Raw genomic sequence first — 17805 nt, forward strand, 5'->3', positions numbered from 1 at the left:
CAAACACCCTTCTCCTACCTTCTGTTCCTGAGTTCTCCCAAGAACTTTCAGAGACCATGAGATGGTGGATCACTGTCTGCCAGTTCTTTCGATTCTTGAGCATCTGGTTAAGTGACTGGAATTCATCAAGGACAACCAAGTATCCTCACAGCAGAAAGAGAACTGAATTTGAAGTTGGTGAACCTGTAGTGTCATGAGCAAGTCATTCATTTCAAGATCTCAGTTTCCTCAACTGTAAAATGAGAGGGTTGAACTAGATAATCTGAAATCTCCCTTTTAGGTCTAACTCCTGTATTTCCATAACGTGTCCAGTAATAATATTAACACACTTCGTAGTTTGCAAAGCTTGCTACGTATATTTTTCTCATTGTCTAATATATGTTGTAGCTAAAATACAACTGAATGATGTAGGTCACAGTGTTTAGAAGTTGAATTTAAAGATTACTTATCTATAAAATGAGAAAGTTGGTCTCGATGACCTCTGGTCATCTGTGGTCTGCCTGTAATGTCAATGGAATGAGCATGGAATTTGGAATTACAGGACCTGGTTAAAATCCTCAGCTACTTAAAACTTGGGCCACTAGGTGGCGCAGTGGATAGAGCACCTGGCCTGGAATCAGGAAGACCTGAGTTCAGAGCCTGGGCAAGTCACTTAACCCTATTTGCCTTAGTTTCCTCATCTGTCAAATGAGTTGGATAAGGAAGTGGCAAACCACTCCAGTAGCTTTGCCAAGAAAACCTCAAATGGAGTCATGAAGAATTGAACAGGACTGGAATGACTCAACAACAAAACTTAATACTTGTGTGTATTTGGCCCTCCAAAGGGTTGGACTATTTGGTATTGATCCCTGATGGACACTAGCCAGAACTTAGAATCAATTCCATTGTTATATGGATGGCTATAATTCTAGCTTATATTATAGTATTTAAAGATATACACAGCACTTCTATCGCAACAGTCCCATGAAGCAGATGGTGTAATTGTCCCCATTTTACTGATGAGAATATTAAAGCTCAGAGGCTAAATGATGTAGTGTTAGAACTAGAGTTAAAATTAATATCAAAGCTATTAACTTAATTTACCAGTCTTCTAATTACCCCTACCCCCATTGAAGAAGAAAGAAAAATGCCTTATAAGAAATAGGTATAGTCAAGCAAAACAAATTCCCACAGTGGCCATGTCTCTCCCTCTTTCTATCTCTCTGTATGTATATTTGTATACATACACATATATGACTCAGTCTGTCCTCTGAGTTCATCACCTCAGGAGGAGGGCAGCATGTTTCATCATGAGTCTTCTGGAAGCATGGTTGGTCATTGAATTGATTAGAATTCTTTTAAAGACTCTTTCAAAGTCGTTTAATTTTACAATATTGTTACTGTATAAGTTGTTCTCAAGGATCTGCTCATTTCATTTTGCCCCAGGTCATCGAAATCTTCCCAGGTTTCTCTGAAACCATCCCCTTCGTTTCTCATAGCACAAGTGTGTTCCATCACATTCATATGTCATATAACTTGTTCAGCCATTCCCTAATTAATAAACACCCCTTCAGATTCTGGCTCTTTGCCACCTTCCCCCCCCCCCAAAAAAACCTGGTACGTATCCATTTCCTCTTGTTTTTGGGGGGTATAGATCTAGTAGTAGTCTTTAAAGGGTAGGCGTATTTGAATAACTTGAGCGTAGTTCCAGATTGTTTTCCAGAATTGGCTGGAATCAGTTTCACAGCTTCTAGATTAATATACCATTTTTCCCACATTTTTTTTTCTTTTTTGGACTAACTGACAATTTGAGGGATAGATTGAACCTTAAGAGTTACTTTAATTTGCATTTCTTGTTATTTAGAACATTTTTATTTTCATATGGCTATTGATAACTTTGATTTCTTCCCCTGAAAATTGCTTATCTTTGACCTTTTAGAAATTGGGAAATGGCTCTTATTATAAATTTGGATCATTTTTTCTATATGTCTTAGAAAAGACACTTTTATCAGAGAAACTGGCTTCAAGGTTTTCCCCATTTATCTGCTCCTCTTCTAATTTTAGCTTAATTGGTTTTGTTTGTTCAAAAATTAATTTTATGTAATCAAAATTGTCCAAATTGTCTTCTGTGATCCTTTCCCTTGTTTGGTAATGAACTCTTTGCCTATCCATAGATCTACATCAGAATTCTTTCCACTGAACTATGAGGCCTAATTTAACCCCCTCGTTTTACAGATAAAATTGAGATGGAGTGATTTGCCTAAGGTATTGAGTGGCACTGCTGTACTCAGAATCTAGGTCTTTGACTTCTAGTCAAAGTTGTGTCCTTAACAAAACACCACAAATCATTAGGAATGCAAACGAGCTGCAAACACCATATAACTGTTGTTTGTTGTCCATATAAAACATGTTGGATTCACTGTTTGGGTATATGGGTCAGGGTATTTCACAGTCCATGTGTTTGTGGCACAAAAACCCCTGGGGAACTCCAAAGCCTAGTGTTTATTTGCAAGACTGGCCTTTTCTCCTGCTCTTCCTTTCCCCAGGAGGACAGCCACAAGAGGCCTTGCATGATTCTCCTTATGCTGCTCCATCAGTCTTTGTTCCCCTTCCTCTGCCCTGTTTTATTAGAATCTTGCTGAGCCCTCAGTTGAGGATAGGTGTTCCATTGCATCTAATCTGACCTCTTACTTCTACTCCTTCCCTCCTTTTCTTCCCTCTTTTTCCCTGTGAATAACAAACATGTTCTGTTTCTTGCTACATCAATGCATTCCTAGCTTTCCTTTGCCATCCTTCCAGACTGAAAACCTCAGTCATCTGTGACTCTTCTTCCTCCTATCTAATCAGTTGCCAAGACATACCCATTCTCTCTCCTCATCTTGTATTTAGATGCTTTTCTCCGCTCACATGACTACCACCTTAGTTCAGACCCTCATAACCTCTTGACTAGATGTCTACAGATACCTAGTTAAATCATCTCCTAGCCTCTTGTATCTTCCCTTTTCAGCCTATCCTTCACACGGCTACCAAAAATTACCCTGAGGCACAGGTCTGACCATGTTATACCTAGCCAGAAACTTGTCAGTGATGCTTTAGCTCATAGGATAAAGTAAAACTCCCTAGCCTGGAGTCTAAGACCCTTCACAGTCTGAAGCTTTATTTCTTGATGTTCCCTTCCACGTGCTCGACACTTCAGCCAAAATGGACTACCGGCTAGCTGTTACATCCCCTGCTTCTCCATACCTCCATGGTCTCCCCATTGCCATGAATTAATATCTTTCTCTTCCTTCAAGGCGTAGCTCCACTGTCACCTGTTCCACGAAGCCTTTCCTGCTACCCACTGGTCAGGAGCAATTCTTCTGTTGCTGAGTTTCTCAGGAGGCTCTGAGCATCCCTTCCCACTCATCAGTTACTTGTATATATTTCTTCCCCATTTGTCTACATGTCTCAGCCCCTTGAGGGCAGGGACTGTGTCATCTTTTCATCTTTGCATCAACACCCAGCAACATACCTTGCACATAGAAAGACTTAAATAATGTTTATGGAATTGAATTTATTCAGTATTTATAAAGGACCCATCACGGGACACTGAGGCACTGAGGATAGAGACAAAAATAAAATATCTGTTCTCAAGGAACTTACATTTAATTGGGGAGGAAGGACATAGATAAAACCTCTACAAAATATGTGTCAAATACATCTAAACTAATTTCCAGGGGTCAAGGGCATTCATGGGGGGTGGTGGTGGTGGTATAGCTTAAGCTGAGCCTTGAAGGAAATCATGGATTCCAAGAGGTGACAGTAAAGAGGAATAATAGTCTTTGCAGAGGCACAAGTGGGAGGTAGAATGTCCTGTCTGTGCAAGGAACAAGTAATCATGACATACATGAAAGAATGAATTAGACTGACTAGGGCTTTAAATGTAAACTGGAAAAGTTGATGTTTTTTGCTGTAGGTAATTGTGGGAACCACAGAAACTTCTTGAGCAAAGGAATGATATAGGCAGACTTTTTCTTTAAGAAGATATGTTGGGCAAAAAAAAAAAAAATCAGCTTGGCAGCTCTGTGTCTTCCTCACTTCCCATACAATCCAACCAGCAAGCATTTGCCAATATTTAATATTACCACATCTTAACTTCCGCCTCTGATTCCTATTTGTTGCAACCTCCCTCCAACCCCTCTCCCCCATAAAAGCCCTCATTCCCACCCATGTAGACCATACTAATAGCCTTGTGTCACATCATCTCACTTCTGCTCTCTTCCCTACCTCAAACTATCCTTCAGACTTGGGCCAGAATAAAAACTTCCTTATACATAGAAGTGGTCATATCGGCCATCAGTGACTCCCTGTTGCCTGCTTCCTAGTCACTCATGACCTCTAGCTAGCATGACTCCTAGACACTCAGGACCTCTAGCTCACCCTACTGTGTTAGCCTGCTTCATCTGAACCTTGCCTGCAGTCTTTCCTGTCTCCAGTCCTGACTCCACACAGCTGCCAAAGCACGCTCCTGAAGCTCTGGTCTGACTATGGTACTCCTTTGCTCAAGAAGGTCCTATCATTCCCAAATGCTTCTAGGATCAAATATAAACTCTGATGTGTAAAGCCCTTCCCTGTCTGACTCAACGTGTCTTTCCAGGCTGTTAGCACGTTACTGCTATCACATCCTCTATGGCCCTTCTGAAGTGACAACTGCTTGCTGGTCCTCATGCCTGTCATCTTCCATCTCTGTATGTTTGCAGAGGCTGTTCTGAGCCTCAGATGCCCTCCCTCGTCTCAGCCTCTTCTTGAGCTTCCTTCTGAACTCAGCTTTGCACCACTGTCTGTGTCAAGACCTTTCCTAACCCTCCCAGCGACTAGTGCTCCCTCTCCAAAAATCATCTTTTATCTGCCTTTATTTTGTATAGATCTTGTATCTATTTATTTGCATCCTTGTTATTTCTTAAGATGAAATTTAAGTTCCTTAAAGGGAAGGCCTTTCATTTTTTTCTTTGTATTCACAGCACCAGCACATGCCTCAGACATAGTATGTAATGAGTGCTTATATGCTTGAGCAAAGTTCAAAGGCTTCAAGGCCCTCCCAATCCTCCCCCTTCAGTCTACAGCCAAACCAAACTATTCACCCTCCCCAGGAGAGTTTTCTGACTGCCTTTTTTCACTATATTACCTCTGCTTGTATTGTCCTCACCCACCACACCCCAGTTGAATTCCTGTTTGAAGCCTAATTTAAATGCCACCTCTAGGAAGCCTTCCCCATCTTTCTCTCTCTACCTTCAAGTAAAAACTCCCTCTCCCTTAGATTTCACAAAACAGTTTATTCACACCTCATCTATACTTGTCTACTTTAAATACCCATGTATTATCTTGTGGTCTGTTCGTTTGTGTCATCTCCCCACTACAACACAGCCAGTCATTCTAGCATCTAACTGCTTGGTAGACAGTGTTTTCTTAATAAATATTGAGCTGAAGTATATTTATAAGTTCCATTCCTTCCCTCCATGCTTCAGTAATACCCAAGAGGCTCTTCCCACTCAAAAGTCTGCTCCAATGACCTCTCTTGGCCCTGTTTTTCTCATCTGTAAACTGAACAGGAGGCTGAATTAGATAATATCGAAGGCCCTGTCTCCAGTTTTAACAGTCTCTGATGGTATGTCCAGCTGGAGCACTGAGATAGAAGGGAAGGCTCAACACTAATTCAAGTAGCACTTTTGAGCCCCAGCATTACTATTAGTTGTGATTTCGAACTTAAACTCTGAGCCTTGGTTTTCCTTTTAAATGGGGTTTATTTCACCTGCATCACCTATCTCACAGGGTTGTTACAGGGATCAAATGAGATAAAATACTTTGTAACTTCATGTGGCGATAAATGTAAGTTAACTTCTCCGAGGCTCAGTTTCCTCATCTGTAAAATGGGACTCATAAGTGTATTGCCCTCCTCACGGAGCTGTTAAACAATCCAGTTCAACGTTTATTGAGCACCTGTTAGGTGCGAGGCACTGAACTAGGTACTGCAGGTAAAAAGATGTGGTTCCACTCTCCTCTTACTCACCTTCAGACACTTAAATGGGAGTTACTACATCTGAGGTAACTTGTCCAAGATTTATATATGAGTGCAGTGATGCTTTCTCACAGAATCTGAGGATCAGGCATTGGAAGAGGCTTCAGAGAATGAATATCCTGTCCCTTACAAATGGTCATCCAGTCGGTCTGGCCTCCCCTTCATCTGAAGACGCCCATCCTACACCCCAGGCTGGATGGAGAGTTCATAAAGGAATGCCCTTCGCAGCCGGGAATCTTGTTCTGTTGCTTGTTTAGAAGAACTCCAGGAAAGTTATCCGAATGAAACAGGCCAAATGATTCCAAAGAGAAAGACGGTCCCAGCCCTCGTGGAGTGGGGAAGATGGAGCCCACACCCAGAGCAGAGACAATGGCGAGATAAGCCATACAGCCCTAGACAGAAGTACCTGGGGGGAGGGATGTGAGGGGAGATGTGTAAAGGGGGATGCCAGAGTTCTGAAGCACATGCTCTTGGAGATGGGCTCTTGAAGTAGTTTGGTGGGGGTTGGTGTGTAGGGTATTCACAGGATCACGTGATGTCAGGCCTGGAAGCAATGAGTTCACTTAATCTAGTACCCTCCTCTTTTTTTGAAGGTGAGGAAACTAAAACCCAGAGAAAAGAAATGTGCCCAAGGTCACACAATGGCAAAGCTAAGATTTGAACCAGGTTTTCTGACTCCAAATTAAAGTCAACAAAGTGCCTAATAAATGCAAAGCACTAGTTAAGCATTGGGAATACCCCAAACCAATCCCCACTGTCTATTCCATCCTTTCTACTACACAATGCTTTGTCTCCGTGGGACTTTCACCCTGGGACTCCCCATTGCAGAGATAGTGCTTCCTCCCTCAGCAGTCAGTTTTAAGAGGTTTAACTGAGAACCTGCTCCACCTATCACTGTACAAAATGTGGGAGATTAAGGAGAAGGATGACAGTCTTAAGTGAGGCTCTCTTGACCATTTTGTGTCATGGACCCCTTTGGCAGTCTGATTAAGCCTGTGGACCCTCTCTCAGAATTATATTTTTAAATGCATTAAATAAAACACACAGGAAACCAATTACAAATTGGTTTACAAAAACCAATTACAAATAAAATGCAAAAGGAACCAATTATATTTCAATATAATTACTAAGCATTTTTTTTTAAACTAAGTTTGCAGATCCCAGGTTCTTTTAGACCACTGGTCTAAAGAGACTAGACTTGCCAACACGAGGTGGAATATGATGAAATATCTGAATAAATGATATAGTTGTTAAGTGATAAGGATTTCAGAGGAGATTGATCACTGGACCCAGTGGCCAGGACGTAGCCCTTTGTGTTGGGGCTCTCAGAGGACTAACTTGAAACTTGGATTATCTGGAATCTGAAGGCTTTAAGATTTAGGAGGCATGAGACCATGGCTGGGAGACTGGCAGCTGTGAAATCCAGGAGCTGCTGGCTCCTTTGATCCCCAGCGACATGTCCCTGTGGATCCCAAAGCTACAGTCCGAATGTCTCCCTCTTCCTTGGTGAAAGGAGACAGAATGATCTGTGTTTTGGGTGGGGGGTGTTTGTTGAGGTGGGGGAGAGGATTAGACAATTTACATGTACCCTCTATAATGGGCCCAGTAACATTCAAGAATCACACCCCCTCCCCTTCAGAAAATTGGAAAAAGGGTTGAGAGATACTGGAAGAGAAGGGTAAAAGCTTGGGATGACATGGATGGGGCAGAGTCCAGGAGCTTGATGGCAGGAGGGAAGTTGGGGGCAGAGGCTGAGGGAATTATGAGGGAAAAGGATTTGGGGAGACCAAGGAAGAAGGGTAGGAGTTAGGAGGGACATACTAGGAGAAAGGGGGCTGAGGGGACAGTGGAAAAGCAGAGAGGGGGCTGGGAACAGGGCAGCAGTTAGGCACAGTAGGTGGTGGCTGTCTTTTTCAGCTCCCTTGACAGCTGAGTATATCCAGACCCCCATTCCCCCATTAAGGAGGGAAAATCAGAGCCTCTTGCTTCCCACATCTTTTTCCCATTTCCATCTTGCCACCAGTTAGAGCCCTGGGGTCAGGTTCAGGCCAGTTCCCCATTTTTCCTATCCCTCTCCCCCATCTCTCTGGCCCTGCGTAACACATGGGAATGTATGAGGAAAGGTCACTGCAAGGACAGAGCCAAATGAGGTGGAGGTTCAGGTATGGGGATAGGGTCCTAGATTCTATTGTGTTATGCCCAAGATAGGGTGAAAGTGAGGGTTAGGCTAGGGATGGTGGGGGCGTCTGAGCTGGACTTGTGTCCAATTCTATAACCGCATGAATATTTTCTGCAAATAAATTCTTTGTTTTCATGTGGCATAGGTAATAACGAGAGAGCATAATATAGTGGGAAGAGCCCTAGATTTGCATTCCTAAGACCTGTTACTATTTTTTGACCTCAGGCAAATCACTTTCCCTCTTCTAGGCCCCGTTTTCCTCATCTATAAAATGAGAGGGTTGGATGATCTCTAAAGTTCCTTCCAGCCCTAAGTCCTGTGAACCCCAATATGATCCTATATCTGGGGCCAGGCTAGAGCTGATGGTTCTTTGTTCCCTTCTCTCTATCTTCACGTCTTACAGTCATCAGTCCCCTTCCCAGTCCTATTATGGAAGGAATCCCAGAGAGGCTCCCACCTGGGTCCTGAGTCCAATCGTCATGAGGGAGAAGCAGCTGTTTTGAAGAGATGCTAGGAAAACAAGAAACAGAGACTTTGGGGAAACTTCATTCTAGTTTCCTCTCATTTCTAGGCAGAGGCAGTAGCACCATGGATAGAGCATTGGACCTGGAGTCAGGAAGACCTGAGTTTGAATCCTGTCACAGACTCTAACTGTGAGACCCTGGACAGGTCACTTTATTCTCTCAGCCTCAGTTTTCTCAGCTGTGAAACAGATAAAACCACCTCACAGGGAGCTTGTGAGAATGATCTGAGATAGCACATAAGGTGCTTTGCAAACTCAAAGGGCTGTATGAATGCTTCATTGTGGTTGTTGAATTGTTTCAATCACGTCCAACTCTTTGTGACCCCGTTTGGTTTTTTTTGGGCGAAGACACTGGAGTGGTTCATCATTTCCTTCTCCAAGTCATTTGATGCATGAGGAAACTGAAGTCAACAGGGTTCGGTGACTTGTCCAGGGTCACACAGGTAGCGTCTGAGGCCTCCTATAAATGCTAGCTATTGTTATTATTGATTAGTAGACCTTCCTTCAACCTGACCTCTATCCCTCAAGTGCTCTATGTGCTTCTGCCACCCCCTGTGGAGAAAGAACTTAAGAGCTTCCACAATTTGTGCTCCCCCATCCCCGCTCCCAAGACTAGCCCTGTATCCCTCTTAGCATCCTCTTCCCTCCCCTCATTCCCAGTCCTCTTTGATCTTTTCTGGGCCCCTGAGCCTGGGAGGCCTGCTCTTGTTCTCTGCCCTCCTATGGCCCAGGGAGGAGAGGGATGACCTCCCCCCTTTCCCTCCTCCTCTGAATCTGACTTTGATCTTCTCCCTCTCTCCTTAGGGGCCTCCTAGGTTTTTCTGGTGGGGAAGGTGGGGGGGTTGGGGAGGAGACCAATGGAGATGGGGAATGCAGACAGGGGAACTCTGCCTCCTTTAGTCAAATAGGAAAAGTTACAGCTGGCCAAAAGGAGCGGGAGGGATGGAGGTTAGACTATTGGCTGTTTATCTTTTCCTAGGGCTCTGGGCTTCCCCTCTCTGATGCTCCTCAAAGAGACTTCTTAACCCAGGCCCCAGGCCCCTGGCCTCCCTCTGTACCCCAACCCCTCCCACCCAGGCTGCCTGGGGTTAAGGGGCAGCATAGGAACTAAAAGAGCAGGCACTGGGATAAAGATTGTGAAGGGGTGCAGGGGCCCCTGGGTAATTGAATCATAAAAGCAGAGAGGAGTTTAACTACAGGTCACAGAACTGACTAACTTCATCATCCGGCCCTTAATGCCCTGGGGAAGAGGGGGAGGGTCACTTTGGAGGCTGCAGCTGGCCACAGCCAAGTTGGGACCTGCCCAACACCAGATGTTGGCAGCTGCCTCCCTTGTTCCCAAATGACTGCCTTACTACCTACCCCTAAGGTCCCCTCTTTTCTTCTACCTTAAGGGATCTTTACTATCTCCTGCAGGATTGAGTTTTTTGCAGGGGCAACATTGGGAGAAGTCTAACCTGCATCTCCTTAGAGTGGAAGAAGAGGGTGCTGAATGGGATGGAAGAGACCGGAGTGCTTAAGGAAGACAGGTTCCTGAACAGGGGTAAAAAGACCAAGACACCAGTGTCAGGAGAAGAGACAAAAATGGAGATAAATGGACAGGACTCACCTCCCTCCAAAAATCTCAAAGCACTCAATCGTCCTGCTCTTCCCCGATTTACAAGAAAGCAGAGTCAGGATTAGGTGCTTCTTCCCAGTTTGAACAAGAACCCAGGCATCCTGACCTCCCAGCCCAAGAGTTCCCACCTCCTCCCTTAAGTTAGCCTAGCCCAGCCCAGCCCTGGGGAGAGTTGTTGGCAGCTGGAGCTGGGAACTGGGCAGGCAGGGCCAAGAACAACAAATGCAGGATCCCAGCCCAGGAACGGGGCAGGCTTTTTTCTCTCTGTCTACCTTCAATCCCATCTCTTCTCGCCCTCCATCTCCTGATTCCTCTCAGCCACATCTCTCAAGGAAAACCATCTTTCAGATCCCAGAGTTTCCTGGTAAAGCCATTAAGGAGACCTTTTCCTCAGCACCAGGTAGCCTTTCTCCTAATCCAGCTCTGATCCCTAGAGGCTTCTCCTCTTTTCCCAGATGCCCATTGGGAAGATCTTGTAGTCTTACTTCCACCCCCTTCCCACAACAACAGTCTCCTTGGGGAGTAAAAGATCTGCTATCTTAACTTGAAATAGGATTGAGACACTGAACCCAAGGATAACAAGGTCATAATTTGGAGAAGGTAGGGGCTGTGGAGATCACATAATCCAACCCCTTCATTTTACAGATGAGGAAACAGAGATCTGGAAAGCTGAAGTAATTTGTCTGAGATGGCAAAAGTAGGAAATAGCAGAGTTAGGTTTTGAACCCGGGTCCTGGACTCCAGAAACAGTGCTTCTCATCAAGCCTTTTAGATTAGGGTTCCTGGGGATAAAGAAGGGCCAGACAAGAAGTCCCAATCTGTTTCTCTGTAGTTGGGAAAGAGAGAAGGTGATTCAGTTGTCTTGCCTTTCATTACTTCATTCTTTCATTCACCAAGCCCTTATTTAATGTCCTTTACCTGTTGAGGAACAGCTGAGGCATAGAGGCCTCAGCCAGGAAGACCTGAGTTCTAGTCTGACCTCTGACACACTGGCTCTGTGACCCCACCCCCGCCCCCAATCACTTTATTTAGTGCTCTAGACAACTCTCTAAGACCAGAAGTTGCATTGGTAGAATTTCCTCATCAGGGAGTTCTTAGCACTGAAATTACAGGTGTAGTACCTATCCCTGTCTCTGAGTTCAGAGCACTGTATTAGGCACTAAAAACATAACCAAAGATGACAGAATTAGGCTACCTGGCCTCAAAGAGCTTGCACCCCACTAAAGGGAATGACAATATGTAAACAAATAAGTATCCTGCAGCAGTGTAAATGTAGGACAGTGTGGCAGGCCTATAGGAGAAGCCAAGATGACATTCTGTAGGAACATTTGAGGAGGGAGGAGGTTAATTTTAGCTGGGGAGGATCAGAGAAGACTTCCCCGAGGAGGTGTGGTGAGCTGGAAGGAAGAGGATATTAAAAACAAAAAAGCCTTTGGCTTTGGAGTCAGGATCTGGGTTTGAATTTCAGCTTTGCTCCTCACTGGCTGAGTAACCTTGGGCAAAGTTCCCGACCTCTCCAAGGCTCAACTTTCTTTTCTATAAAATGAAGGAGCTGAACTAAATGATCTCAAAGGCTCCTTCTGGCTTCAAATCCTAGTTTCCTATGAACAGGAGATGGGGCCATGGTCTGGGTGGGAGGGATGTTCAGTGCAAAGAGTAGTGTGTGCGTGTGTGTGTGTGTGTGCGTGTGTGTGTGTGTGTGTGTGTGTGTGTGTGTGTGTGTGTGTGTGTGTGTTCAGTTGGGTTACAATGGAGAGTGTGGAGAGTGCAACAGAGCAAGGCTGGAGAGGGACATTAAATACTAGGGTAAGAAGTTTGTGGGAAGCCACTAGAGGGTTTTGAATAGGGAAATCTCTACCATAGGCAGATTGATTCATGTAGCCATTGTGAAAGATGGATTCAACAGGGGAAGATGAGGCAACAAAGTCAGCTGGGAGACATTTCCCCTTCTTTCTTCCTGTTTCTATCTCCTTTTGCCCTCTCCTCAGACCCAGGTGTCCTACCTCCTAGCTTTGAAACACACCCACGCACACACCCACACCCGCACCCACTGTCTCTATTTCTCCTTCCTCTCTCCTTGTCCACTAGAATCCACTGCCCTGCCTATCCCTGTTCTTCTTAACCCTCTATGAGTGAGAGGCAGAGGACCCAGGTGAACAGGCCTGAGCCTGGGTTCCATTTCTCAGTGACGCCCAGCCAAACAAACCCTCTGACCCAGCAGATGTCATAACAATGCTTAGGGTGAGGCAGTTCTACAAGATGCTGAATTTGGCTCAAACACCACCAGCCTCCATCCCTGCTTGAGAGCTCATGATGCTTGACTCACACCCTACAGAGGTCATCAGCTCCCTCCCTGGCCATTGGGCTAAGTGCCCCAAGGCCCCCCAACTAAATCTCAACCCCTGCATCTCCCAGCAAAGCAGAAGAGGTGCAAAAGAAGGGAAACTCTTCTCCAAAAAATTCAGCCCTCAATTACTGTCACCTAACCTTAATTATCAGGAAGACCTTTCTATTATTCAACCTTGATCCCTCCTGCTGCGATATCAACATCATTTATCTTCAGTGAGAACAAATCCCCAAGACTTTTTCTTTCCTTAGGCCTCTCCCTCTTTAAGAACCTAGGAGTTTTGCCTCCTCTTCTGGGGAAGCCTGTGATGAAGGCTTCCTTCAGAGGGAGGGGGCCAAGGCATGGGGCGCCAGGGGCAAATCTGTTGCTGATTTGGTCATAATTAGAAGGCCAGCAACTTTGGGAAATTCCTTCCCCTTTTTGATCCCAGTGGGAAATTAAAGCCAGTTGTTTGTAGACTCAATGTGACCGATGCTGGATGGGGTTCCTCCCTACCCCATCCTTTCCTCAATGTCCCTAGCCACTGCCTCTTTTGTCCCCTGGTCATACCCTCTACTCCAGTGCCCCACCACCAATCTCTTACCTTCTTCTGAGTGTCGCCTAGCCACAGCCCTTTTCCCTTGGTTCTTCTAGCTACTGCTTCTCTCCCTCAGCCCTAGCCTCCACCCTCCAGTCCCTTCCACTTACCCTAGTGACCTTTTCAGTGTCTTTCCCTCTCTTCAAAGTTATTTCCATCTTTTCCCTTTTTCTCGGTATCTTTCAGCCCCTGACACTCTCCATCAGTATCCTCCAACCCCATCTCTCTTTTCTAATTCACCCCAGCCCCTTCCTTTCTCCCCCCAATGTCTTTCAGCCTCTGTCCCTCTCCTCGAATACCATCCCCGCCCTGGCTTCCTCCCTTTTCTAAATTCACTCTGGTCTCTTTGTTCTCCCCTAGTGCCCCCTAGTCTCCTTCACTTTTCAGTGCCTCCTAGCTCCCCCCCTCTTCCCCAACCCTTTTCCCTTCTTCTTTGGGTCCTCCAGCTCCTGTGCCTCTCTCTCAGTTTTCCCAAATTCCTTCCCCTATCTCTGTGTCCCCTAGGCCCTGCCCCTATCATTCAGAGTCCCCCATTCCCTTCCTCTCTCCCCCAGTGCCCCTAATCTCTTGCCCTTCTCCCCCAGAGTCTCCCTGTCCCTAATCCCTTTCCCTAGGGTACTCCACCCCCCCCCCCAGGAAGGGGAGAGGATGGAAAGGGTGAACGAATAGGTCCTGGCTTTCCCACCTCCTGACCCTGCCAGTCTGGTCGGATCCCCTCCCGGCAGGCAAAACGGCCCCCTCTGTGCAGAAGATTAGGCCCTGGAGCGGCCAAACCGCAGACTTTCACATCTGGAAAGAATTCCCCTCCCAGCCTGACTTCCCTTTGTCTTACTCCTGTCTCTTTTGGAAATCTGGGCCTGGCTAGGCAGAGGCAGGATTTGGGGAGTCTAAGCCTTCCTGTCCCCCAGCCCCAAGTTGTGCTGCCCCTTGTCTCCTTGCCAGAAAACCCCTCCCCAAGCTGGGGAGTCTGTGGAGGGGCTGGAGCAGGGAAAGGTGGGGGTCGTCTCTGAAAAGAAGAGTCCCCTCCCATCTCTCCTATTGTATTATTAGGCCATTTTCTCCTAACCTTTCTGGAATGGATTTTAGGTTGAGTTGGTCTTCAGAGTGGGGAGCATTCTGGGAGAGCACTGTGACTCAAGAGCTACCCTCACCCCAGTTAGCTATGGTGGTCAATACTTTGGGGAAGCTAGGGAAAACCCATAAAGGCTTTTCCTATATTACCATGACTGAGCTAGCTAGGGGAGGGAACTGGAGATACACCAAAAAAGAAAGAAGGGAGCTGGAAGGGGACATTAGGGGAAAGATTGGGGAAGAGGGACAGGAGTTGAGGGACACTGGGGAAGAATGGAGGGGACTGGAACTGGGTGAGAAGGAAAAGGGCTGGGGACACTGGGGAAGACGGGCAAGGGGCCATGGGGCCACTCAAAAGGGATATGAGGAATTTAGGGAAGAGCAGCAGGGACTGGAGATACACAGAGAGGGGACAGGATCTGGGGAAGAGACACCAAAGGACTGCAAAACAGGCTGGGACGTTTCCAGGAAGAATAGGAAGCAGCCTATATCTTTTGTTAGAAGAAAGTGAGGTGCACAGTTGCATACCTAGTATTCAAATCCAGGTCCTTCTGACTCTGAGCCACTCCAGCATGGCCAGAGAAGGAAGGTGACTTATCCAAAGTGACCCAGTAGCTGGCCTGGGGCTCCTGGCTTCTGATCTAGAGCTCCTTCTGATGGGAGTGTAGTATAGGGGAAAGATCCCTTTATCAGAAGAACTGGGTTCAGTCCCTGGCTATGCTCCTTCACCTTGGGCTAATCATTTCCCCTCTCAGTCTTTCTTGTAAAAGGAGGCAGTTTGGACTCCATTTCTAAATCTTTTCTAGCTTTAAATCCTTTGCCTGGAATTCACTGGCCCTTCATGTATCTTTGTGATGTTGGGTCACTTGATTATTTTCTGGAGATTTTTAGGGCCCTAGGAGTCAGGACTAACTTTAGTTTTGTACTCTACCTCTCGAGTTTCTTTTGTCACTCCTAGCTTTCTCAAAGATGGTAGGATTTTAGGATCCTATCATTTTTACAGAGGAGGAAACTAAGGCTCTGACTCCATCATTTTATTTTACAGGGGAGGAGACCGAGGCTCAGACAAGGGAAGGAACTTACTTGCCTGTGGTCACAACTAAAAAGAGCATTCAGGACTCTGCCTGTACTCTTACTTAATGAATCCTGTTGATAATGGCCCCATTCAGAAATCCTTTCTGTCTAACCACCATCCCTTTGTGGCAGGATCAGCTCAGCATCATCTTTCTTTTACCGTTCTTTTCTCGAAAAGAATCCACCGGCAGAACTTCCCCCAAACCTCTAGCTCTCTCCTCCATTGCTTTCTGGTCTCTTTCACATTCCTGGATTGACACGTTGGCTGTTTTGCACAAGCGTCCTCTTCCTCCTCCCCCAAAGCCTTCTCTTCTCTGCTATGCTCCTCCCAACTCCCATCCCTTCCCCCTTGCTGCTCAGTTGATCCCACCATTTGAAGCCTTTCCTGCAGCCCTTAATCCCAGGGACCCACGTCCTTGTTCATGTGGTTAAGTGCTTGGAGATCTGGAAAACCTGTTTCCTATACTGTACCATCCCCCAGCCCAGCTTCCTCCACACTACTGACTGCGTTGGGGCGGGAGTGGTGGGGAGGGGGTGCACAATTGCTCGAAGGCGGGACTCGGACTGAGTTTTCCATCAGAGCCTTTGGAATGAGTTGAGCTGGCGGGAGCTGGGGACCTGGGGCCGGGGGAAGGGGGGAGTTGGGGAGGGAGCGAGGGGGACATATGCACAAGATTTTCCAAGGCGAGGCCCGCTCAGCCCAGCCGCCTCTCCCTCAGCTGAGATCCCAGGGAGGGAGTGAGGGAGATGGCAGAGAAGTAGGGAGGGGCGGTGAGGGGGGGGAGGGTGAGCGTCAGTGCGTGCCTACCTCTGCTCACCTATCTCCGAAGCTATCTCTTTGTTCTTCCTTTTTCTCTCTCTCTGGCCCTCGTTCTCTGTTCTGTGCATTGTCTCCGTTTCTTTTCCCCAGTTTCGCTCCCTCTCACCCTCATTTCCCTCTCCCTGTTTCTTTCTGTCTCTTTCACCCTCTTTATCTCTCCCCCTCTACCCCGCTATAGAGAGTCTGAATCTCTTCCTCTCTCTTTGTACTCCGATCTTTCTCTCCTCCCTCCTTTCTCCCTTTGTCTCCCTCTCCGTCTTGCTTTTCCCATCTTTGTCTCTTTTGCTGTTCTCCATTTCTCCTCCCCTTTTCCCTCTTTCTCTTCCTTCTTTCTGTCCTCCTCCTGCCCACCTCCTCTGCCTCCTCCCCACCTCCTCTGCCTCCTCCCCTCTGTCTCTCCATCTTTCCTTCTGTCTTGGTGCCTCTCTTCCAATGGGTGGATGTCGGAATCTTTCACATGACAGCCCCCGGAGGGACTGAGACTACTGGCCAGAGACTGCTGGGTGTCTCCCCCACTCCCCAACTGCTTTGATCTCCAGACTTCAAAGCTGCTCCCAAAACGGTTCCCACTTCTTCCGCTGCTATAACTGCCCAGAAAAGTGATACCTGAGCCCCTCCCCACAGGATCCCTCCCCCCTGCAATCCAACCCTAGCATCCGCCTCTCCCTCCGGGAGCCCTGGGACTTTCTCTGTTCCCCAGGGGATCCAGACCTCCTCCTATCCCCAACCTCCCCTCAGGCGGAGACCCAGGTAGCCTTCCTCCCGCGGCCCAATCTCCTCCACGGGGACTCAGACGTCCGGTGCTTCAGCCTTCTGCCTCTCCCTAGGTGGTTTTTCAGCAGAGTTTTCCCCTCCCCCCTTTCTCCTTCTCCTCGCTTCCTCCCCCCTCCCCCGGGCCCCTCTCTTCCTAGACCAAGGCAGAAAAAAAAGTTCTTTATTAAAGGGACTGTGTCAAGTGATTGGCTATGACCTCTGGCCTTCACAACCTCCTTTCAGATTCTTTATTAACCCTTTGATGTCTTTTAAGTATACAGCTAGGGAGAGGCGCTCAGCCCTTAGCCGCCAAGGGGGGTGAGGGGGGATGGGGAACTCAGGTGTCTTGTTCATCCCCTGGACGTTCCCAACACTTCCTAATCGCTTCCAGCAGGGGGCGCCAGTGCCTCACCTGTTGTCCTGACCTTCCTGACCCAAGGACTGGCCTCTTTCCCCTTCCGATTCCCCAGTGATGTGCTGAGAAGCAGAATGTCTGGATCCATCCCATTTAACATGTGGTGAAGGTGCTTGGGCATCCAGTCCACTCTAATCCTCTCGTCTGCTCTCCCTTTCTCTCCCCCTACAGTACAAAGATAGTCTGGTCTATGGATGCCCTTACCCTCAGTGCCTTTACCACTCCACTACAGTAGGCACGGACCACAGCTTTAGAGCGCTTGGAAAGCTATCAGAATCAGAGTACCGAGGCTCACCTGAAGGATTTGGCCGAAGCGCGGGCTGAAAGAGGGTGGGGAGTGTGTGGAGAGAGGAAGGGGTGGAGAGAAGTAGAGTTCCGAGGTGTAACCCTGGAT

This window comes from Trichosurus vulpecula, chromosome 4 (genome assembly GCF_011100635.1).
Source record: "Trichosurus vulpecula isolate mTriVul1 chromosome 4, mTriVul1.pri, whole genome shotgun sequence".
In the NCBI taxonomy this organism is placed as follows: domain Eukaryota; kingdom Metazoa; phylum Chordata; class Mammalia; order Diprotodontia; family Phalangeridae; genus Trichosurus; species Trichosurus vulpecula.